The sequence below is a fragment of the Ziziphus jujuba genome, chromosome 8, assembly GCF_031755915.1.
Source record: "Ziziphus jujuba cultivar Dongzao chromosome 8, ASM3175591v1".
Lineage (NCBI taxonomy): Eukaryota > Viridiplantae > Streptophyta > Magnoliopsida > Rosales > Rhamnaceae > Ziziphus > Ziziphus jujuba.
This window is the reverse complement of record NC_083386.1, coordinates 26174444-26200054: the sequence shown is the minus strand read 5'-3', so window position 1 is coordinate 26200054 and position 25611 is coordinate 26174444. Positions and strand designations below refer to the sequence as shown.

Below are 25611 nucleotides of genomic sequence, written 5' to 3'. Positions count from 1 at the left end.
ACCCTTTTCCATTAAATTGGACCCTCACAAACCATCCTGCGTCGTATTTTGATTCACCACTTATTTTATCAATAAAAATTTTCCCATTTGACCCAAAAAAATGAAAAAAATAATACAGAACGAGGAATAAAAAATCCCGCGCCAAAGCCAAAGTACCTACCATACCGATCCTTCCCACCGTTTCTTTGATTGGCACGTAGTTCTGAAACTATTACTCTCTGTCTCTGTCTCTCTCTCTCTCTCTCTCTCTCTTTCTTTTGGAAGATAGACGTGGATCAGGGCCAACTCAACCTACTTGGACGCCTTAGGCAAGAATTGAGTATGGCCCTAAATATTTTTTTTTAAAAAGATATTCAATATATATATATATATATATATATATTTCTTTTGACATTAAAAATTACTTGTTAAAATTGAAGAATATTGTTTGTTTTTTTTTTTTTTTTTGGTTTTGTTTTGGAAGAAAGAAATTTGCTCATGTCAACTTAATTAGCTTGGTTATTTACCAAAAGAATTAATTAGAGGTATTCATCGATAGAAATGCTTGATTGATTCCAATATAGGAATTAGTAAGCCGCTAAAAAAAACTTTCTTTGTTTCGAAAAGACATAATTATTAGAAAATATATTTCACAAAAAAAATAAAATAAAAATAAAAATACATATATTAGATAATTTTTTGAAGGCCTTTTTTCTATGTGGGCCTAGGCGATGATTGTTAGCGGGATCGCTGGCTACTTTATTGGGAAGCGTGAAAAAGATTATTGTGAAAAAAAACTATGCTATTGTGAGGAGAGAATTGAAAACTTGGAACGTGAGAAGCGAATATGTGAGATACAGGTGGAAATTTATAGAGAAACAATCAGAAGATTGGAATCTGCGAAGGAAAAAAGCAATGTGTTTCTGCTAAAACTCTTCCAGTCGCTGCTTTTGGTGAAGAAAAGATTGGTTAGGATCGTCGATAACGTTGTTGATGAAGAAAAGGTTGAAAATTGGACAAAAGAGAAAAGATGGGTTGGGTGTAGAATTGGAATTGGACGAAGAATCAAAGGCTGTTTCAGAGGGGTTAATGGCGGTCACTAACCTTATGGAAGTGGCTGAATTGAAAGTGAACGAGTATAAAGAATCAAGGAAGAAGGAAAAGAGCAAATTGAAGAACAGTGTGGTGAGTTTGACAGAAGAGAATAGGAATATAAATAGTTTGCTTAAGATTGCTTTGGTGGAGATGGAGTCTGTAGAGAAGAGCTTGAGTAGGTTGAATATGAACATTGACCAGAAAAGGGTTGCAGAGAGTTGTGTTTGGGAGTGGTGAGAATTCATTGGAGAGTTCAGAAACTAAGGTGGATACTTATGCGTGAAGAGGAGGTTGTAAGCCTGGTATGTTCTGCTTTTGTTCCCTTTTTACTTCTACCATTTTGCGTTGTTTAAGCTAAATTGACTAAAAGGAAAAAGTGCTTTAAATTGCTATTGAATTGAACTTTCATATTGCAATTTACCGATTATGTTCCTAACGAGTGATGAATAGCAACTCTTCTTTTGGAAAAAAGAACCAAAAAAAAAAAAAAAAGGGTTAAATTTTAATAGTAAATTTGTAAATTTGTTGTGAATTTATCAATGTTTTTTTATTGCTTTGATGCACCTATTTATGTCTATTTATCTTAGTTTGTTCTGGCGAATAGCAAATCTACTTTGAGCATTGTTTTGTTATTTGTAATTGTTCTTATCAGGCATCAACTATGGTGAGGATAATGAAGAATTTAAACCTTAAAATCACTCAATTGAGGAGATCTTTGGAAGAATCTAGGTATTTCATTATCAAAATATGATCACTCAGTTATTCTTTTATATTATATGATCACTCAGTTACAAAAAAGTATTTTGATTTAAAAAAAAAGTTGTTATTTTATAGAATGGTTTAAATAATGATAATACTGAAATGTGATAGAGCTCTCTAAGAGCAAAAACCTGCTCTATTGAACCTAGTTAGTACATTGAACGGTTTTCTGTCACTTAATTGCCGATCTTTGCCAAGTCAAATAATGAGCACCTACAGAGTCTTACAGAGAAACAAGCTCAAGATATTGTTGAAAACACGTTATATATCGAGGAGTTAGAAGATAGAGAGAGGATGTTGGCTCAAAATGTAGGTCATTTCGCTTACTAAGAAATGCTATGGTTGTTTACTTGCATTCTAGCATTTTTTTTTTCTTACTTATTACCTCATTTTATGAATATATAAGGTTGAGGGACTCATGGTGAAAATAAACGAAGCTGAAGCAGAGGTTGCTAGATGGAGGGAAGCTTGTGTGTCAGGACCAATCCAAAATTTCTCACCAGAACCTTAGACAAGCTCTGATCCCAGAGAAACCTACCGGACCATCCAATGGAAAATCTGGCAAAATCTCCCCTAAGGGTTAGACTTACCAAAAACTTTCTGCACTGAAAACATACTTCTATATACACCGCCTTATTCCTCCCACCTTACTACAATTTAATTCTACAAATTTGCAGGACTCCAAATAAATAACAGTAAATCAGTGCATAATTAATTAAGTAATACATCCAATGTAGTATACAGAGCATTAATCAAATTCCAAGTGTGATAGTTATTACAAACAGAATAGAAAGAAATATTACATAATAAGGAATGAAGAAAAGGAGACTTCTTGGTCCTTCAGAAATGGTCAAACTGTCGAGCTCACCCTGATCGAATAATGTCTACCACCTGAGCCTAAGGGAATGAAATTTAAAAAATATGAGATGCTAATCATCTCAGTGAGCGATCCAGTCTACTAACTACTTATAATTAAGTAATTTAGTAATAAGTAAATAAATAAATAATAATTAAACAAATAAATACATAAATGGTTTAGTAATAATAGTTGAAAATAGTTTTTTTCTCAAAACCCTCACAGTCACTCAGTTGGAAATGTTCCATTTTTAAAACATTTTCACAAAATCCGATATTTTATAGCCCAACATTCATAAAATAATTAATCAAATAATTTACAAATAAAACACAACAAATTAAGAATCCAAAATTAGAATGAGAATAATAATAGAAATGAAAATAAACTTTTATAACAATTACTAAAAGATTAATAATATATCATAAACAAATAATACAAAAATATCAATAAAACTCATATTAAGACAATTCAAGAAATAATTAAATAATTAGAATAAATCAATTAATTGAACAATTAAGTAAATGAATAATTAAATCAAAATAAACACCCATTTAAAATAAATGGTAGGAATAAAATAAAATGAAAGAAAATATAATATATTAGAATTGATTTCAAAATACCAAAACAACTTGAATAATAAATTCGTAAAAACATTTTCATAAAAAATTGTGTAAACCTTTAAATTTAAATAAATAAATAATAAAACACCGTTAAATACATTTTTATTAAAAATAAGATTTTAAAATATTTCATATTTGAAAATCATGTCGTGAAAACCATTTTAATGCACCTACTATGTATCAGTGGTGCCAACGGTATCCAGCATCCTGAGCACCGATAGACAGGAGATTAAAGAGAGAAACTGGTATACGGTGCAACACCCCGTCCCAAACCACATCGGAATTCTTGCACGTTGATCGAGATTGACCGTTGACCGAGTGGGTCAAAAGTTGATTTTTTGTTCCAGTTGAAATTTCTAGTTGACCATGGTACCGTGGCGAAGTGCATGATGCCCCGAGTTCGTAGACTGGTAGCACATCGAAAACGGAGCTACGGTTTGAAAGTTATGGGCAAAACAAGTCGAGGTGTAAACTGTTCAAAAGGTGCTGGGAGTTGACTTTTTATTGTTGTAGAATTTTGTTTTGACTTTCATATGGTTGTAAAGTACTTGTCGATACGAGTTCATAGACTTGCGGCACGCTTAAATTGGACATCTGGTTAAAAAGTTATGGATATGTGAAGTTTTCTGAATACCGTAATATTTTATTATATCTGGCTTAAGTGCACAGTGACGCCACATGTCGACATCTGAGTGGTCCACGTGGGTGAACAGTATCATCCACGGTGGCTTTTATTTGGCAAAACGACAGGGGAGGAGAGAGAAAGAGAGAGAGAAGAGAGATAGGGAGAGAGAAAATCGTTGGCCACCGGATTTGTCAAATTTTTCGGCCGATTCTTGCCACACGCGCTGGCCAGACGGGAGCGCCTCTCCATTCCTGGCCAAACCCCAAAATTTCACGGCCAATCTACCGGAGACGCGCCCGGATCGGGGCTTTTTCTGGCGGCGGCACCGATTCCTTCAACCGCCGAGATCTCCACATTCCGGCCTCCATTCTTGTCACCGCCGGTACCTCTGAGACCCTCTCCCCTTGATCTACAAAACCCCCAAAAATCTCAGCCACTAGCTACCGCACGCTCCAGCCGCGACGACGGTTGCCGATGACCGCGATGGCTCGCCGGAGAAATCCCTATTTCGGCGAGTACCCAGTCCCGTCTCCGGTTCCTCTCCATTAATTTCGACCCCCTGAATCCAAATCCAGTATCCTTTTCCTCCAATTCACGATGGTTTAAGAGAATCGAAGATTGAATTCTGAAAGCTTTCCGGCGAGATTTCGGCCACCTCGGGTCCGATCTCCAGGAAGTGAGACCGGATTTTTAATCCTCGTCACTCAAGCTTCGATTCGGTATATTACTCGTCAATTTTGGTTGTCGGTTGTGTTCACTCTCCGGGTACCCATTTGGATGTTACCCGATTAAAATATTAATATATTTGGTTTGGTATATTGTGGATGTTTTAGGTGCACGTATGGGTAGTGGAGTTGATCCTGTGGAGGATCTTGATTGATATACGTGCTTAAGGTGAGTGACCTACCTTTAAAACTATTTTGGGGTGATTAATTATATTGATGTTGTGTTAATTTGTTATCTAGAATTTGCTCATGTGGTGGAATTTAAATATAATTGTGGGAAAAATATTATTTTATATATATATATATATACCCATTTATGCTAAACGGAATTTTGGGTTATTAAGAAATTTCTGATTATTATTTTATTGTGATTTAATTGTATTTATTACACATGAGCAAGGTATTTTCATTAATTAATTATGTCTAGGTTTTTATATTAATTTTCTTGGGCATAATTGGTTTAAATATTTTAAGGAAAATATTTGTTTAAATTGGTGGTTTCAAATTTTATAATTATGCCCGTGGAATATTATTTGTTGGACCTCGTGTTACGAGAAAATTATTTGAATATTGTTATCGATGGTTTCGTACCGAAAATGTTAAAGGAAAATGTGGGATGGTGAGTTTGAAAATTTGTATAATTCTCACGGTAATTTTTGGAAAATCGGTACGGTAATAAGAAATTTAATAATTGATTTTAGACACACCCATACAGTATTGGTGTTTTGGTTGTATATGTGGATTAGTGCGCAAGTTATTATGTCTCCCGTGAGTTGCCATTGGACCGAGGGCAGGCAAGTCTTATATATCGCGCATCAGCTGCCCCCTTCCGTGGTCGGGATGACGGTTTCAGTAGTGGCACTGTCGGGATGCCGAAGCATCGTATGCAAGTTTCTCTCTTTAATCTCCCCGCCAGTCGGTGCTCGGGACGCTGGGTATCGGAGGGCATCACTGGTATATGGTGTGGTGCGTCAAGTATAAATTTTCAGATAGAAATTTCAAACCCAAAGTGTTCAAAAAGTATTTATTATATTTTATTACATTTTATTTATATTTGGGTTATTTAATTATTATTTATTAAATTAATTGATCCTTTGGTTTTCGGGAAATACGAATATCGGGTTTTGTTAAAAGGTTTTAAAAAGGGAATATTTCCAACGGAGTGAATAGTAAAGGTTTTGAGAGAAATTATTACTTTCAATTGTTTATTATTATTTATTTATTTAATTGTTGGTATTAATTAAATTCTTTTATGTATTATATTATTAATATTAAAAGTGTTCAGTAGATAGGGTCACTCAATGAGATGATTAGCATCTCATATTTTTAAATTCCATTCCCTTAGGTGCAAAGGATGAGAGACGTTCTTCCGGGGCGAACCTAATCTCCGTCGCTGTCTTAGTTCGAGAAGTTATCTTTGTCTTCATTTATTTTAATTGTAATATTTCTTTCATCCTTGTTGTATTCTACACTTAATAGTACTTGATGAAGCTCTGTATACTGTCTCGGACATTTGTGTATTAATTATGCATTGGATTACTGTTATTCATTTGGAGTGCTGTAAATTTGTGAAATCAACTTATAGTAATGTGGGAGGAATAAGGGGATGAATATAGAAGTGTGTTTTCAGTGCAAGAATTTGTGGTAAGTCCAACCCTTAGGGGAGGTTTTGTCAGATTTTCCATTGGAGGGTCTGGTAGGGTTTCCCTGGGATCAGGGCTTGTCTAGGGATCCGGTGAGGAATTTTGGACGGGTCCTGACAGTTGGTATCAGAGTATAGGTTCTTATAATCCTAAGGGACTGTGCATTGCTGTACAGCCCATCCGTAAAATTCTCCCTTTTGTAATCGTGCTTAAGTGTCTTTATTTCTAAACTCTTGTTTATTTCTTCATAATTTGCTACGATGCGTAGGCGGGACACACGTAGTACTCGGGAACGCTCAGCTGAGAGTTCCAGGAGTCGATTAAGCATTAGACATCTTGTCTCTTAACTAACTCGAGCCTTAGGGAGTTCAAGCTCTAGTAATCAATCCGTGGATCAGGCTCGACGATTGGAAGCCGTGAATTTCGATGGAAGCCAAGGCCTAGCTGCAGCCATAAATTGGCTATCCAACATGGAGAAAATCCTAGAAAAGGGGATGCAGTGCCCCGACGAAGATATGGTTAGGATCTCTGGTTTTATGTTAGAAGGAGACGCCCGGAAGTGGTGGAAAGTAGAAAAGACTCGTAGAAGCTATACATGGGATCAGTTTAAGGTTGCCTTCACCACCGAATATTGCCCTCCTGCCTACCATGAGGCAAGAAGGAGAGAGTTCGAGGAGTTGCGACAGGGGAACATGACTGTTTTCGAGTACGAGAGAAAGTTTCAGGAATTATCCGAATTCTACATGCACATGATTCCCGATGACCATACGAAGAAGGTGAGGTTCATAGATGGCTTGAACGAAAAGACAGCCCTCACCCTTGTTGGATCAGTGCATCCTACCTATTAGTCCACTAGGGATGCAGCGTTGGAGCTAAAGAGGGAGGTGGAGATGCGCAAACCCTCGAGGCGTAGATCATTTGAAGGTTCATATAGTGGGGCACCTAGTCAGGAAGCATCTAAGAAGAGCCATAGTTCAGGCTCATCGGGTAGTGGTGGACTGAGCCCACGAGGCAGATTTCAGCGGAGAGGCAGTTATCGTATGCGCCAGACAGCTCGCCATTCGATCAGTGGGGATATAAGCTCGTATTAGCAGTCACACTTTGGTCCTGCACAAACTTGTCCAATTTGTAAGAGGAAGCATTCCGGGCAGTGCCAGATGGATGGTATATGTTTTCAGTGTGGGCAGCCAGGCCACATAAGGAGGGAGTGCCCTTATGGTAGTGGCAGTATGCTAGGGCCAGGTCGGCGAGCACAGCATACTGGTGTATTTCAGGGTCAGAGTTCCCAGGGGAGTCAAGCAGTAGGAGGTTCTTCAGGATCGGCCCAACCATCTGCAGGATCGAGTCGAGGTAGAAGAAGGAAGCCCCAGCAGACGGGTCAAGGTCGAGTGTTTGCTATGACGCAGCAAGAAGCCCGGGCCACACCTGACATTGTTACAGGTACTTTGAATATTTTTGGTAATGACGCACTTATGCTTATAGACCCGGGAGCAACACATTCATTCATCTCAAAGGAATTTGTCACTCGGGTCGGTATGACCCCTACTTCTTTAGGATGTCTATTAGAAATAGCCACTCCTGCAGGAGAATCCTTGTGGCCTAGCCAGTTGATCAAGGAGTGTTTCTTCTGCATCGAAGATCAAGTGATGGAAGCGGACTTGATCCTGTTGGATCTATTCGGACTTGATGTAATCTTGGGCATGGATTGGTTAGCAAGGAACCATGCTTCTGTAGATTGTTATAGTAAAGAAGTTACATTTAGAAGGTCAGGTTTGCCTGAAGTGGTATTTCGTGGGGAAGTTGGGAGGCCTTTGCCGAGATTAATATGTACCCTCACCGCCAAGAAGCTGCTGAATAAAGGTTGCCAAGGGTATTTAGCTCATGTGATAGATACCTGAGTAAGTGAGGTCATATTGGAAGACATACCCGTTGTGAGGGATTTTCTGGATGTGTTTCCTGAGGAGTTACCGAGATTGCCTCCAGAGAAGGAAGTTGACTTTCCCATTGAATTAATTCCGGGTACTGTGCCTATTTCTCTACCACCGTATCGAATGGCTCCAGCGGAGTTAAGGGAGCTAAAGGTCCAGTTGTAAGATTTAGTAGATAAGGGGTTTATTAAATCAAGCATATCGCCATGGGGAGCTCCAGTATTGTTTGTGAAGAAGAAGGATGGTAGTCTAAGACTGTGCATCGACTACCGACAACTTAACAAGGTGACCATCCCTAATCGTTATCCGTTGCCAAGGATAGATGATCTATTTGACCAACTCCAAGGTGCCAAAGTGTTTTTCAAGATGGACTTAAGGTTTGGGTATCATCAGTTAAGGATCTGAGAGTCGGATATTCCTAAGACTACCTTTAGAATGAGGTACGGACATTATGAGTTCCTAGTGATGCCATTCGGACTTACCAATGCCCCAGCAGCTTTTATGGATTTGATGAACCGAGTGTTTCGTCCGTACTTGGATCGTTTCATCATTGTATTTATAGATGACATCCTGATCTATTCTAGGAGCCAAGAGGAGCACGTGAGGCATTTGAAGAGAGTGCTCCAAACTCTAAGACAGCATCAGCTTTATGCTAAATTCGACAAGTGCAAGTTCTGGTTAAATCAAGTGGGTTTTCTCGGACACATCGTGTCGGCCGAAGGTATCTATGTGGACCCTGATAAGGTGAAGGCAGTGTTGAATTGGGAGCGCCCCACCACTGTGAGGGAAGTACGAAGTTTTCTTGGATTAGCGGGATACTACTGTCGTTTTATAGAATTGCTAGACCGCTTCATAACTTAACTCGAAAGAAGGTTGAATTTAGCTGGACGGACAGGTGTGAGCAGAGTTTTCAGGAATTGAAGCAAAGGTTAACATCCGCACCTGTCTTAACTTTACCTAATGGGAATGAAGGTTTTGAAGTCTATTATGATGCATCCCATCAAGGGTTGGGTTGCGTGCTAATGCAGAATCAAAGGGTGGTAGCGTATGCATCACGGCAATTGAAGCAGCACGAACAAAATTACCCTACGCATGACTTAGAATTGGCGGCGGTAATCTTTGCTCTAAAGAAGTGGAGACAATATTTGTACGAGGCCACATGCCAAATTTATACCGACCATAAAAGCCTCAAGTACATTTTCACTCAAAAGGAATTAAATATGAGGCAAAGGAGATGGATGGAGTTATTGAAGGATTATGACTGTGTGATTGATTATCACCCGGGCAAGGCGAATGTAGTGGCAGATGCTTTGAGTAGAAAGGCTATCGGATCTCTTGCTCACATTCAAGCCATCTAACTACCTCTCATGGTGGAGTTGAAGAAAATGGGGGTGTTAATGCATATGCATCCTTCGGGAGTCCTTATGGCTAGTTTTCAGGTGCGACCGGTGTTAGTGGATCGTATATTGGAGACTCAAATGGAAGGCCCTAAATTGAGAACAATTAAGAGCAAGGTACAAGAAGGTCTTGATCCGGAGTTTTCCATAAGGAGGGATGGGGCCCTCGTGTATAAAGGACGACTTTGCGTTCCTGATATTCCAGAACTCAAGAAGGAGAACTTAGAAGAGGCGCATAGCTCGATATATGCGATGCATCCTGGGAGTACCAAAATGTACTGAACGCTTGTTAAGTATTATTGGTGGATTGGCATGAAGAGAGAAGTGGTAGATTTTGTATCAAAATGCCTAATTTGTCAACAAGTAAAGGCAGAAAGACAGAAGCCTTCAGGACTGCTCCAATCCTTACCTATTCCCGTATGGAAGTGGGAGGAACTCAATATGGATTTTGTGTTCAAGCTTCCCTCTACACCCAGGAGATATGATAGTGTTTGGGTGATCATCGATCATCTCACCAAGTCGGCACACTTCTTGCCGGTACGAGAGCGTTTTTCACCCGAGAAATTAGCCCAATTGTTCGTGCAACGTATTGTGAGTCTTCATGGAGTACCGCTAGCCATCGTATCCGATCGAGATCCATGTTTTACTTCACGACTATGGCCGAAGTTGGCTGATGCATTAGGAGCAAGACTTAACTACAGCACCGCCTTTCACCCACAATCTGATGGACAAGCTGAGCGCACAATTCAGACATTAGAAGACATGCTAAGGTCTTGTGTCATGCAATTTCACGGTAGCTGGGATGAACAATTGCCATTGATAGAATTTGTCTATAATAACAGTTATCAGGCGAGTATTGGGATGTCCTCGTATGAGGCCTTATATGGGAGGCAATGTCGGACACCTTTGTGCTGGAGTGAAGTAGGAGAAGAGAGACTCCTTGCAACGAATAATGCAGTTGGATCTGAGTATTTACGGATGACCTTGGACAAGGTGAAGATCATTAGGGATCGGTTGAAGGTTGCCTAAGATCGACAGAAGAGTTACGCCGATGTGCGTAGGAAGGATTTAGAATTCGAAGTAGGAGATTGGGTATTCCTAAAGTTATCTCCATGGAAAGGAGTAGTACGCTTTGGCCGAGGAGGTAAGTTGAGTCCTTGTTCTATTGGGCCTTACGAGATTACGGAGAGGATTGGCCCCGTGGCTTATAGATTAGCATTACCGGAAGAGCTAGACCGAGTGCACAATGTATTTCATGTTTCGATGCTATGGAAATATATTGCAGACCCATCACACGTACTCAAGACTCCTGACATAGAATTAAGGGAAGATCTTTCGTATGTAGATCAACCAGTGCAGATTTTGGATCGCGAGGAGCGGGTGCTACGTAACAAGACTATTCCTTTAGTTAAAGTTTTATGGCGGAATCATTTAATCGAGGAAGTAACGTGGGAGCCCGAAGCGCAGATGCGTGATCAGTATCCCTACTTGTTCCAGTGACGTGCGGAATTTCAAGGAAGAAATTCTTATAGGGGGGAAGGTTGTAACTCCCCATCCTAAACCACATCAGAATTCTTGCACGTTGACCGAGGTTGACCGTTGACCGAGTGGATCAAAAGTTGACTTTTTGTTCCAGTTGAAATTTCTAGTTGACCATGGTACCGTGGCGAAGTGCATGATGGCCCGAGGTCGTAGACTAGTAGCATGTCGAAAACGGAGCTTCGGTTTGAAAGTTATGGGCAAAACAAATCGAGGTGTAAACTGTCCAAAAGGTGCCAGGAGTTGACTTTTTATCATTGTAGAATTTTGTTTTGACTTTCATATGGTTGTAAAGTACTCGTCGATACGAGTTCATAGACTTGTGGCACGCTTAAATTGGACATCTGGTTAAAAAGTTATGGACATGTGAAGTATTCCGAATACCGTAATATTTTATTATATCTGGCTTAAGTGCACAGTGATGCCATGTGTTGACATCTGAGTGGTCCACATGGGTGAATAGTATCACCCACGGTGGCTTTTATTTGGCAAAACGACGGGGGAGGAGAGAGAAAGAGAGAGGAGAGAGAGAGGGAGAGAGAAAATCGCCGGCCACCGGAGTTGTCAAATTTTTTGGCTGATTCTTGCCACACGCGCTGGCCAGACGGGAGTGCCTCTCCATTCCCGGCCAAACCCCAAAATTTCACGGCCAATCGACAGGCGACGCGCTCGGATCGGGGCTTGTTCTGGCGGCGACGCCTATTCCTTCAACCGCCGAGATCTCCACATTCCGGCCTCCATTCTTGTCACCGCTGGTACCGTTGAGACCCTCTCCCCTCGATCTACAAAACCCCCAAAAATCTCAGCCACCAGCCACCGCACGCGCCGGCGGCGGCGACGGTTGCCGGTGACCGCGACGGCTCGCCGGAGAAATCCCTATTCCGGCGAGTACCCAGTGCCGTCTTCGGTCCCTCTCCATTAATTCCGACCCCCTGAATCCAAATCCGGTGTCCTTTTCCTCCAGTTCGCGACGGTTTGAAAGAATCGAAGAGTTGAATCCCGAAAGCTTTCCAGCGAGATTCCGGCCACCTTGGGTCCGATCTCCGGGAAGTGAGACCGGATTTGTAATCCTCGTCACTCAAGCTTCAATTCGGTATATTACTTGTCAATTTTGGTTGTCGTTTGGGTTTGCTCCCCAGGTACCCATTTGGGTGTTACCCGATTAAAATATTAATATATTTGGTTTGGTGTATTGTGGATGTTTTAGGTGCACGTGTGGGTAGTGGAGTTGATCCTGCGGAGGATCTTGATTGATATACGTGCTTAAGGCGAGTGACCTACCTTTAAAACTATTTTGGGGTGATTAATTATATTTATGTTGTGTTAATTTGATATCTAGAATTTGCTCATGTGGTGGAATTTAAATATAATTGTGGGAAAAATATTATTTTATATATATATATATATATACCCATTGATGCTAAACAGAATTTTAGGTTATTAAGAAATTCCCGATTATTATTTTATTGTGATTTAATTGTATTTATTACACATGAGCAAGGTATTTTCATTAATTAATTATGTCTGGGTTTTTATATTAATTTTCTTGGGCATAATTGGTTTAAATATTTTAAGAAAAATATTTGTTTAAATTGGTGGTCTCAAATTTTATAATTATGCCCGTGGAATATTATTTGTTGGACCTCGTGTTACGAGAAAATTATTTGAATATTGTTATCGATGGTTTCGTACCGGAAATGTTAAAGGAAAATGTGGGATGGTGAGTTTGAAAATTTGTATAATTCCCACGGTGATTTTTGGAAAATCGGTACGGTAATAAGAGATTTAATAATTGGTTTTAGACGCACTCATACAGTATTGGTGTTCTGGTTGTATATGTGGATTAGCGCGCAAGTTATTATGTCTCCCGTGAGTTGCCATTGGACCGAGGGCAGACAAGTCTTATATATTGCGCATCAGCCGCCCCCCTCCGTGGCCGGGATGACGGTTTCAGCAGCGGCGCTGTCGGGACGCCGAAGTGCCGTATGCAAGTTTCTCTCTTTAATCTCCCCGTCAGTCGGTGCTCGGGACGCTGGGTATCGGAGGGCATCACTGGTATTTGGTGTGGTGCATCAAGTATAAATTTTCAGATAGAAATTTCAAACCCAAAGTGTTCAAAAAGTATTTATTATATTTTATTTATATTTGGGTTATTTAATTATTATTTATTAAATTAATTGATCCTTTGGTTTTTGGGAAATACGAATATCGGGTTTTGTGAAAATGTTTTAAAAAGGAAACATTTCCAACGGAGTGAATAGTGAGGGTTTTGAGAGAAATTATTACTTTCAATTGTATATGATTATTTATTTATTTAATTGTTGGTATTACTTAAATTCCTTTATTTATTATATTATTAATATTAAAAGTGTTCAGTAGATAGGGTCACTCAGTGAGATGATTAGAATCTGATATTTTTAAATTCCGTTCCCTTTTGTGCAAAGGGTGGTAGATGTTCTTCCAGAGCGAACCTAATCTCTGTCGTTGTCTTAGTTCGAGAAGTTATCTTTGTTTTCATTTATTTTAATTGTAATATTTCTTTCATCCTTGTTTAATTCTATATTTAATAGTACTTCATGAAGCTCTGTATACTGTCTCGGACATTTATATATTAATTATGCACTGGATTATTGTTATTCATTTGGAGTGCTGTAAATTTGTAGAATCAGCTTGTAGTAATGTGGGAGGAATAAGGGGATGGATATAGAAGTGTGTTTTCAGTGCAGGAATTTGTGGTAAGTCCAACCCTTAGGGGAGGTTCTGCCGGATTTTCCATTGGAGGGTCCAGTAGGTTTTCCCTGGGATCAGGTCCTGACATACGGTGGCATGGCGTCCCATCGTGTCGCTACAAACAGGTGTCCCGACCCTGGAGAGGCAGCCTATCTTCGTCCGATGGCAATCACAGGACAACCCCATAAATCACCTGTGCGCTACTCACACCTATCTGCGCACTAACCACATCCATCTATGTGGAAATCATATCCATGTATAAAGAATATCAATACGTGTATGGTGCATCTAAAAATCATAAAATTGATACATTTTCAAAATCTCGAAAATTTCATAAGTACCACCAAGTTTATTTCATCCAATTAAACCTGTAAATTTTCCACAATTCCTTCATAAATCATCATCATAAATCCATCGCATAAATTCCACAATTTCAAATCTATCAACTCTCAATTCCATCAATTTAAATGTACAAATTTTCCAATGGCATAAATATTTTTGAAGCATAATTATTTAAATCAATATTTCTTCCTCAAATCTTCAAAAAAACCAATTTGAATCAAATATGTCATTTAAACCTCATAAAATCCACAACAATCAAATCCACTACCCACACGTGCACCTAAATATCAACATTACATAAAATCAAATATATTAATATTTTAATCGGGTAATTCACAAACGGGTATCCTAGAGAGTGAATACAAACGACAACTAAAATTTACGAATGATATACCGAATCGAAGCTTGCGAAGCGAGGATTACAGATATGGTCTTACTTTCTGGAGATCAGATCTGTGGTGGCCAGAATCTCGCAGGAAAGCTCTTGGATTTTAGACCCTCGATTCTCACAATCCATTAAGAATTGGGGAAAGTGGACACCAGATTTGGGTTCAGGGGGTCGAAATTAGTGGGAGAAGATGAGCGGTGCAACTGGAAACTCGCCGAAAATTGATTTCCGGACGAGTTGTCGTGGTCATTGGAATCGTCACCCCCGACGGTGCGTCTGGTGGCCACTGGCCGTGAGTTTTGGAGGAAAGATAGATTGAAGAACGGGTGAATGGATGGGACTGGCAGTGAGGCAAATGGATGTTGGGATAGGGAGAAATCAGGGTTTGAAGCAATCAACGCCGCTGCAAAAAAAAAAGCCTTGATCTGGGCGCATCGGTGGACGGCTGGCCGTGGGATTTGGTGGGCTGGCAGGAAATGAGGAGGCGAAGGTGGTGGGGTGGCACGTGTATGAAAAAAGTGGCTGGAATGGAAGAAATGACGGTGGCCGGTGGTGGTGGTCTCTCCTCTCTCTCTCTCTCCTCCCCTCTTTCTCTCCCCCCCCTCCCGGCGGCCCACATGTGTTTTGGCCAAAATAAAAGCCACCCGTGGGTGACATTGTTCACTCACGGGATTGGTTGAAAACACAACACGTGGCACAAACTGTTCACTCAAGTCAAACTATATTAAAATATCACAGTATTTGGAAAACTTTGCAGGTCCGTAACTTTCAAACCACATGTCCAAATCGGATGTGCCACTAGTCTATGAACTCGTATCGACGAGTACTTCACAATCGTTCATGAGTTAAAGCTCAAATTTGCATGAACAAAAAGTCAATCCCGACATCCCTTGGACAGTTTGGACTTCAACTTGTTTTGCTTGTAACTTTCAAACGTTAGCTCCGTTTTTGATGTGCTACTAGTTTATGAACTTGGATCGATGTGTACTCAGCAACGGTGCCTCAACCAACATGAAATTCTATCCGAAACAAAAAGTCAAAATTTGATCCTCCTAGTCAACGCTAGTCAAACCCGGTCAACATGAAGAAAATTCCGATGTTGTTCGGGACGGGGTGTTACATTGTGAATTAGAAATTGAATCTGGGAAACATGAGATTGAACAACGTGACATAGTGGTAAAACGATTTATCCCTTTTTTGATTTAGGTTTGTTAGTTACACACACACACTCTATTAACTGCGACCTTTGAGGTTTAATAAACCAAATTTAATTCTTAACTTTTCTAACAATTTAATTATAATCCTATCGTTAGAACAATCCATTAAACTTAACAACTGAAGGGTAAAATGGTCTATCAACTCTATATATTAACTATTAAATACAAAAGCAATTCTATCTACACTACAAAACAGACTAGCTGCATTATAATTTTAATAATTTTTTAGTATTTTAATAATATTCATGAATAAAATGTCTTAAATAATCTTAATTATTAAATACCCTACAATTACAACTGATTCCTTTGTACAATTAGATCTACACTTATTTATTGATGAAATTTATCAATGAATAATTGTCCGGTTTACATATATTGGTATGTTTTTCTATGCTGTATATACAACCTGTCGTAACATTATCGATATACATATATACTTTGGATACAAAAATTGAACCATTTTACAATCTTTTTTTTGTGGAAGATTACGCACTTAAGTTTCTTCGTCTTCTTCTATTTGTCTGTCAATGAGAAGCACAAGGGGAGGAATGAGAAGAAGAAGAGAGTGACTGTGATGTAGAATTTCAATTTGGAACCTGATCCCAAAATATAGATTTTGAAAAATTTTGGTATTTTTATTAAAGATATCAAAGAAAATTCTGAGTTGTTATGCATGTAGGTTTCATTTTAAGATAAAATAGGTATAAATTATTAATGTAGCTAGCAAAAATAAGTTTTAATACATAGATTGTAGTATATTTAGTATGTTTTATAATGTCGATAGAACTACTCTAAATATAATTTGATACTTTTTTTAAAAAAATATTCAAATATATATATATATATATATATATATATGAACCAGAAAAAAAAAAGGAAAAAAAAAACTAATATGAAAAAAAATCTATTTCTTTTTTATACACATTATTTTTGTTTTTTTGAAAAATATGTAATTGCACATTTTTTAAAAAAATGCACATTATTTTTCAGAACATATACATTTTTTTTTGTTTTTTATTTTTTCTTTTCTTTAATTTTATTTTAAAGAAATAAAAATAAACATGAAAAAAGAGGTGTAAAAAAATAAAGTAAAAAACAAAATTAATTATTATGGGTATAAAAGTAATATAAGTTATCACATAGGAGAGAGAGTGGACTTTTCAAACGGTAATCAAATTATAGGAACTACAATTAAAATGTGATAAATAAGGGATTAAATTTGATTTAAAACAAATTTTAGAGGCTGCAGTTGATTAACCCATATATGAAACATCACAATCAAATTATAGAGACTACAGTTAAAAAGTGAAAAATCATGGATCAAATTTGATTTAAAGCAAAGGCTGCAATCGAGTGAGAATATAATGTTGAACAACATTTCGGGTGGGCCATTTTTGTTCCAAAGTTACAAGCTTTAACAAAAAATGTTTACATAGTGAATCTGTAGATTTTGAAGAAAAATTGAAACTCCCAAAATGTTATCTGGCATTAAGGTTCTGACAATATGGACAGAGCCTTTTCTCTTCGTGGCAAAACCATATATATATATATATATGTAATCTTACTTTTTTTTTCCTCATGTATTTTGTACTAATCCTCAAAAATTGGTATCTTACATTTCTGTTTTATTAGATTGCCATTCTCCCCCAAGAACTAGAGAAAACAAAGACTGATTTGGACATATCAAATCGCAAATTAAATCAGAAAGAAGAACTTGCAGCTGCTGCCCAAGCAACAGCAGAGAAGTCCCTGCAACCGGCTGACAGCACAGCTGCAAGACTCCGCGAGCGGGTAGAAGAGCTGTTAAAACAATTAGAAGAAACAGAGAGCCGATACCGGAACAGATACAAGCTCAGACACATATGTTGGCCATGGGGAACACTCAAACTGAGTACTGCTACTATGAACAATAGAGTGAAGAATGTAAAACGGATGCTGTCAAGATGCAAGAAGGATGCTGTCAAAGTAAATTCTGCTACTATGAACAATAAAGTGAAGAATATAAGAAGGATGCTGTCAAACCGCAAGCCTTGGAGAGCACTCAAACTGAATACTGCTATTATGAACAATAGGGTGAAGAATGTAAAAAGGGTGCTGTCAAAATGCAAGAAGGATGCTATCAAACTGAGTACTGCTACTATGAACAATACAATGAAGAATGTAAGAAGGATGCTGTCAAAATGCAAGACTTGCTCCATCATTAATGACTGAAACCCTATAATTTATTTCAATTCTTTCTTCTTATGAAACTTTATTTATATTTGTACCTTCTCTTCATTTTTTTTTTCTTTTACACTCACATTTTACTAGGTTAGTGGAATTTCTTCTCGTTGATTAATGGAACTAGAATTTTTCTTCACCAAAAAAAAAAAAAAAAGAAAGAAAGAAAGAAAGAAAGAAAGAATGAAAATGTCTGAAATGATATGCCCAACCATTGCAAATACTATTCAAGCCCTCGTTAACAAGTTCTGCTCTTTTTTTTTTAAATAGTTTTTCAAAGGAAAATATTGAAACAGTTTGAAATGACCAATTCACTGGTATCATTTTTAAATTCCTAATCGGTATTCCACATTTCATCTGTTAATATTTTCCTTTCAAGCAGAAAACTATTTTCATTATCATCATCAATTCCACTCCACAAAATCTTGTCATTTGATTTGCAATATAATGTGAAGTCTATGAGATATCTTATGTGAATAATTTGCATATATAGGACCTATATGTCCGTTAATGTTGGACTCACCTTGGAATAGATTGTAAAAAAGGACAAATTGACAAACAAAGTTTAATCAACTGGTGCATACAACACAGACATTGCCACAACTTACACTGTTCTCTGAATATGATTCTGATTTTGTTTTTTGGTTGAGCATATTTGTCTGTCTGTCAGTTTCATTGAGAAGTACCGATTCTGATTGGAGAAGCACATGTCACACATGAGCGTATCATTTAGAGATATAATGAACTTGTTTACTTCACTAATGTAGTTTGTGTTAAATAATTTTCCTTTTTCAATTGGTAGCTCTTATCTAGCCGTTGTTTTTTGTAGTATTGAATTGGTTTATAATGTAACATGCACTGTACGATAACTCTGATTTCTATTATTTGCAGCAGATGAAAATCTTCCTGCTAAAAAAATGAAACAGAAAATGGTACAAGCACATCCGGAACTAAAAAGGCATAAAAATTACGTGAATACCCACTTCTTCTATCCCAGGCAGTGGTATAGCGCCTTTTTTTGTTCATTCTTTCATGTAATTAGTTATTGACTTACTGTCGTGTGCATGCAATGAATTTGAGTTTATATTTAGGTTCATGCATACACTTCAAGGGAACATATGGAGCATAATTTTTTTCCTTCGACTTTAAATTCAAACTGAACAAACTTGTGATGAGTCTAAAATGTGATTATTTTATATGCATCATAGAGATCTTTCAGATGACTGAATAATGCCGGAAATTATTGTCATTATTATTATTGTTATTTTTATTTTTTAAAATGAAGTATTGATTGAGATGGAAAATGTTGAGAAAGGGATTAATTGTTGAAATTATTGCTTAGCATGATGTTATGTTAGGTGGCTTGTCATGTGGGTTGTAGCAGATGAATACTATTTACGGGAGACTGGCAGAACTAAAGTCCAAGAAAGCAGCAATTTCCTGTCATATTTGGTTTGTCTCCAAAAGGCAACTTACATATACAAGCTAGGTAGTTTTGGAATGAACAATTAATACATTTTGAATCTTGATGGCCAGGATTGCCAAATTCATTTCTCTTTTGTTCGTCATGTCTTTTGTTGGCATACCTGCAAGCAAAAGTAATTTCCTTTTAGATTTCTAATTTCTAGAAAAGAAAAAAAGCAAGCCTTAAATGTCCGCCACGATGTTTTGATACTTAGAATTTGTATCTGATAAGTGTTTCATTATTGTGTCAGGCATTATATTGTTAAAAAGTAAAATAACAATTATTATAATAATAATTTGTAATTTCATGGCAAAGTGTTTGTACGAGGATGAGAGGATGACGTAAGCAAGGAAGCATCATTGGCCTTATCCATTAAGTCACTTTTGTTGACTAAGTGGAAGAGAGGATAAATTCAATTTGAACTCTACTACTAAGGACAAGTCGAGTTCAGTTTGAACTCTACCTTAGAAGAATTCAATTTCAAGTTAAACTCCACCAAAGGAGAATTCAATTTCAATTTGAATTACACCACCTCTTCTCCTCTATATATATGCATATAGGCTTATTGTAAAACTTGACCCCTTTTGTAAAGAAGAGGGAACTTTAATTCTCTTCCTCTCAATTGTATTATCTCGGGTCCACTCCTCCATTTTATCCAAGTCTCCAATTTTAAATACCTCTTTGCATATTATCCAACAAATTTGGTATCGGAGACTTGTTCTTGCCCCCGTTATAAAATACCTATGGCAGTCAATAACCAATAAATCTTTTGTTATGCCCAAAATCTAATTCCCATCTTTACTGGTGAGAGTTATGATTTTTGGTGCATCCAAATGAAAACTCTTTTTATCTCACAAGATTTGTGGGATATCATTGAAGAAGGCTATGATGAGCCTGCAAGTCTGGAGCAACTGTAGTCTTGCACGGAAGCAGCAAAGAAGGAGTACAAGCAGAACATCCAAAGGGATGCACGAGCACTACTTTTCATTCAACAAGGGGTAAGTAAAAGTATGTTCCCTGGAATATCAAATCCAACAAAATCTAAAGCTGCATGGGAAATTCTGAAACAACAATTTGGAGGTCATGAAAAGGTGATCTCCATTAAACTTCAAACTCTTTGGAGAGAATTTGATAATTTAGCAATGACAGATAATGAAACTATTCAAGAATTCTTTTCTAGAGCTTTTGCAATTATTAATCAAATTAGAAGTTATGAAGATACTGTTGCTGAACAAAAAATTGTAGGAAAAATATTCAGATGTTTGCCAGCAAAATTGGAGCATATAGTTGCAGCTATAGAAGAGTCCAAAGATTTGAAAACATATTCTTTGGATAAACTATTTGGCTATCTCGAAGCACATGAAAAAAGAATGAGCAGGTTTTCTAACCAACCTGTGGAGAAAGCATTCAAATCAAATTGCAACATCACAGAAAGGAATTCGGCAACCTCAACAAGTAACTCAACAAGAGGAGGTTCCTTCAGAAAAGGACATGGTATTCAAGGCTGAGGCAGAGGAGGAAGAAACAATTATAAGCAAAGAAATTTCCCGGGTAATTATAAACCTTATTGCATTATTTGCAAAAAACCTGGGCATGAGTCGAAAGATTGTCGTTTTAAATGCACAAAGTGCAAAATTTCTAATCATTCACAAAGAGATTGTTGGTATAAAGACCTGCAAGAAATGAATGAAGTTAACTATTTTAAAAAGGTTGAAGATAGTCAAGTATTTTATTCATGTATGTCTGTTAAACAATAATCAAAACATACAAGGTATTTGGGTGGTGGATGCAATAGTCATATGACAGGTGATCCACAACTCTTTGTGAAGATGGATAAAAAAATTTTATCCGAAGTAAAGCTTGGAGATGGAAAGCCACATGCAGTTAAAGGAAAAGGAGTAATAGCAATAAACTCCAAAGGAGGTAACTCTAAACTCATCCATGATGTGCTTTATGTTCCTGGTTTAACATCAAATCTCTTAAGTGTTGGCCAATTACTGCGAAAAAATTATTCTGTAATTTTTGATGGAGAAGAAAGCAAAATTATCAATAAAAATAAAAACATCATGGTGGCAAAAATAAAAATGAATCAAAATAATGTTTTTCCTCTTATTATGCCACATGATGAAAAATTAGCTTTTCAAAGTGAAAAATTGGATGTCATACTTATGGCATCTAAGATATGGGCATTTAAATTATAATGGCCTAAAATTATTAAAAGACAAAAATATGGTTTTAGGCCTACCTCATATTCCCCACATAGATAAACTCTGTGAGGGATGCATATATGGAAAAATGCATAGATTGCCATTTCCCAAAAATACTTGAAGAGCAAAGGCACCAGTAGAATTGGTACATTTTGATATTTTTAGACCAACTCGAACTCCATCTCTGAATGGAAGAAGGTACTTCCTTTTGTTTGTTGATGATTATACCCGAATGATGTGGGTACATTTTCTGAAAGAAAAGTCAGACGTTTTTTCAGTATTCCAAGAATTCAAGGCACTTGTAGAAAAGCAAGTCGGAAAGCCACCGAAGACACTTTGAACAGATCGTGGTGGAGAATTCATTTCTAAACATTTTATAGAGTACTGCAAGAAAAATGGAGTTCAAAGATGGCTCACTGTTCGGCACACCCTGCAGCAAAATGGTGTAGCAGAACGAAAAAAATAGAACAATTGCAGAAATGACTAGAAGCATGCTAAAGGAGAAAGGCCTTCCAAATGACTATTGGGCAAAAGCCGTCAACACTATCGTTTACATTTTGAATAGATTTACAACAAAAGCTATAAGACTCCATATGAAGCATGGAACAAACAAAAGCCCCAAGTACAAGTTTTCAAAGTATTTGGATGCATAGCTTATGCATATGTCCCTTCACAATACAGAGAAAAATTTGATGAAAAAGGAGAGAAATATATATGCCTTGGATACAGCAATGAGTCAAAAGGTTATTGGCTATACAATCCAAAAACAACTAAACTGATAATTTCTAGAGATGTTATCTTTGACGAATTAGCAGCATGGAATCGGGAAAGCACTCCCAAAATTGGTGGATCTATTTGAAGGCAAAGACGTTATTGGACTCAAATGGATCTGTAAAACTAAATACAAAGAAGATGCGACGATTAATTTTTACAAAGCCAATAACAACAGAAAAGCTAGAAGACTTCAAGAGCTTTGCCAAAATTACAAATTAAGAGAGGGTGTTAAAAAGTGAACTAATAATTATTATAATAATAATTTGTAATTTCATGGCAAAGTGTTTGTAAAAGGATGAGAGGATGACTTAAGGAAGGAAGCATCATTGGCCTTATCCATTAAGCCATTTTTGTTGACTAAGTGGAAGAGAGGACAAATTCAATTTGAACTTTACTACTAAGGAGAAGTCAAGTTCAGTTTGAACTCTATCGTAGAAGAATTCAATTTCAAGTTAAACTCCATCAAACGAGAATTCAATTTGAATTTGAATTCCACCATCTCTTCTCCTCTATACATATGCATGTAGGCTTATTATCAGAACCCGTCCAAAATTCCTCACCGGAACCCTAGACAAGCCCTGATACCAGGAAAACCCTACCGGATGCTCCAATGGAAAATCCGGCAGAACCTCCCTTAAAGGTTGGACTTACCACAATTTCCCTACATGAAAACACACTTCTATATGCACCACCTTATTCCTCCCACATTACTACAATTTGTTTCCACAATTTACAGCACTCCAAAGTAATAATAGGGAATTAATGCAGTATTTAACAAAATGTGTCCAATACAGTATACAGAACATTATACAAATAAATATGACTTTAATACAATGACAGATAAAGAAGTAATACAAGATGGAGAGGAAAAAGGGAGGAAATGCTTCTTGGACTTTCGGCAATGAACTGAGACGTTGGGCTCGTCCTGGACGTCAACGTCTCCCAATCCTTGTACCTAGGGGAATGAAATTTAAAAATATGAGATGCTAATCATCTCAGTGAGTAACCCAATCTAATATACAATTATAATAGTAATAATAATTATAGTATACTTGATTAATTAAGAATAAATAAGTAAATAAATAATAATTAATTGAAATAATATTTCCTCTCAAAACCCTCACCATTCACTCCGTTGGAAAAGTTCCCCTTTTTAAAACATTTTCGCAGAACCCAATCTTTTATGCCCCAAAAATCAAGGAGTAATTAATTTAATAAATAATTAAATATTCCAAATACGAATAAAATTTAATGAAATATAATAAAATAAATTTAGAATATTTGCATCAAAGAAATATAACATAAAAGTGAAATTCAATACATTATTCGTAACATTTGATTTAATAAACTAAAATAAACAGTGTCAAAAATATAATTTAAATAATTACAAACAATCCTGTAAAATAAATAGTAAAATATTATAATATTCATTTTGAAATATTCGACCAATCTATATAATATTTTTATGGCAAGATGCATTTAAAAGAAAATATTAATTTAAAATAAATCACATAAAATATGAATAAATACATTTTAGAAAATACTAATTGGAAATAAGTAAATAAACAAATTAAATACATTTAATTTAAATACGGCTTTTAAACTTTAGGATTTGAAACTTATATCAGAAAAATAATACTTGACGCACCACACTATATACCAGTGATGCCCTATGATACCCAGTGTCCCGAGCACCATCTGACGGGAGATTAAAGAGAAAAACTTGCATACGGTCGCTTTGGCGTCTCGACAGCATCGCTGCTTAAACCGTCATCCTGGCCATGGAGGGGGGCGGCTTATGTGCACCATATAGAACTTGCCTGCCCTCGGTCCAATGGCAACTCATGGGAGACATTATAATTTGCGCGCTCATCCACATATACAGTACAGAACACCAGTACTGTATGAGTGCGTCTAAAACAAATAACCAAGTTTATTATTAAAATACCAAATTTTTCCAAAATTCACCATGGGAATTATACCATTTTTCAAATTTACAATCCCACATTTTTTCTTTAATCCTCATCATAAATCCATCACTTTAAAATCCATCACTTTCACCATAAATAAATCAATTCCATAATATTTAAATGCATAAAAATATTTTTGAAGCATAATACTTTTAAAACAAATATTTTTCTTCAAATCCTTAAAATCAAGCTGTACCAAAAATGATATTAAAAACTATATCAAATTCGAATGCAATTAAATTCATATAAATCACCATCATAATGCCAACATTAAACTTAACAATAATTTAAATCAAACTTTAACCCATGAATCTTAAGTCCCAAAATGTATTTTTGCACCAAAACACATATATAAAAAAATTTATCACAAATTGGCAATATAATTCTATATAGAAATTCTCTTAATATCAAATACATAAACATATTTTTGAAATATTCAATTATGAAATATTCCAACAATGAAATTTGATAATAATTACCAAAATCTCAAATTCCTTAAAACCAAAATATTTTATAATGCACAAATATTTAATTCTATTCAATTTTGGCATCAAAATTCCAAATATAAATTTACTAAATATTTAACACATAAAACATATTCTTCAAATAACCAATTACCACAAAATATATATATTTTAACATCCCAAAATAAATTTGAAGGTGGGTCACTCACCTTGAGCACGCAATTAATCCAAGATTCTCCATAGGATTAATTCCACGACGCACACGTGCTCCTAGAACAAAAATATTACACAACTCAAATAAATTAATATTTTATTCGGATAAATAATATCCGGTGTCCGGGAGAGTTTAACATAAACGGTGTCCAAAATTCACAAATAAGGTGCCTATGGAAAGCTAAGGAGACGAGGATCGCATTACTTACCTTCATTGGACCCAATTTGATCGGCAGGGACCGGCAGAATGGATGGGAAGTTTCGGCAGAACTTCAACTTGTCGTATCTCTCAAACGACAGGAAATTGAGCTTAATGGACCACAAAATCGAGCTCAAGAGGTCCAAAATAGGTGGAAAGGAGTATCAATTTGGCCCGGTGGTGGCCGGATCGCTGACGAAGCCAACCTTGCCGTCGCTGGCAACGAAGCCTGATCCGGCGATGGTTGGCCACCATT

General features: G+C 36.8%; 1 pseudogene; it reads left to right on the top strand.

The window, feature by feature from the left end:
• Positions 1 to 710: 710 nt before the first annotated feature.
• LOC107423386 (uncharacterized protein At3g49055-like) overlaps positions 711 to 25611 on the top strand; it is a 43611-nt pseudogene continuing 18710 nt past the window's right edge.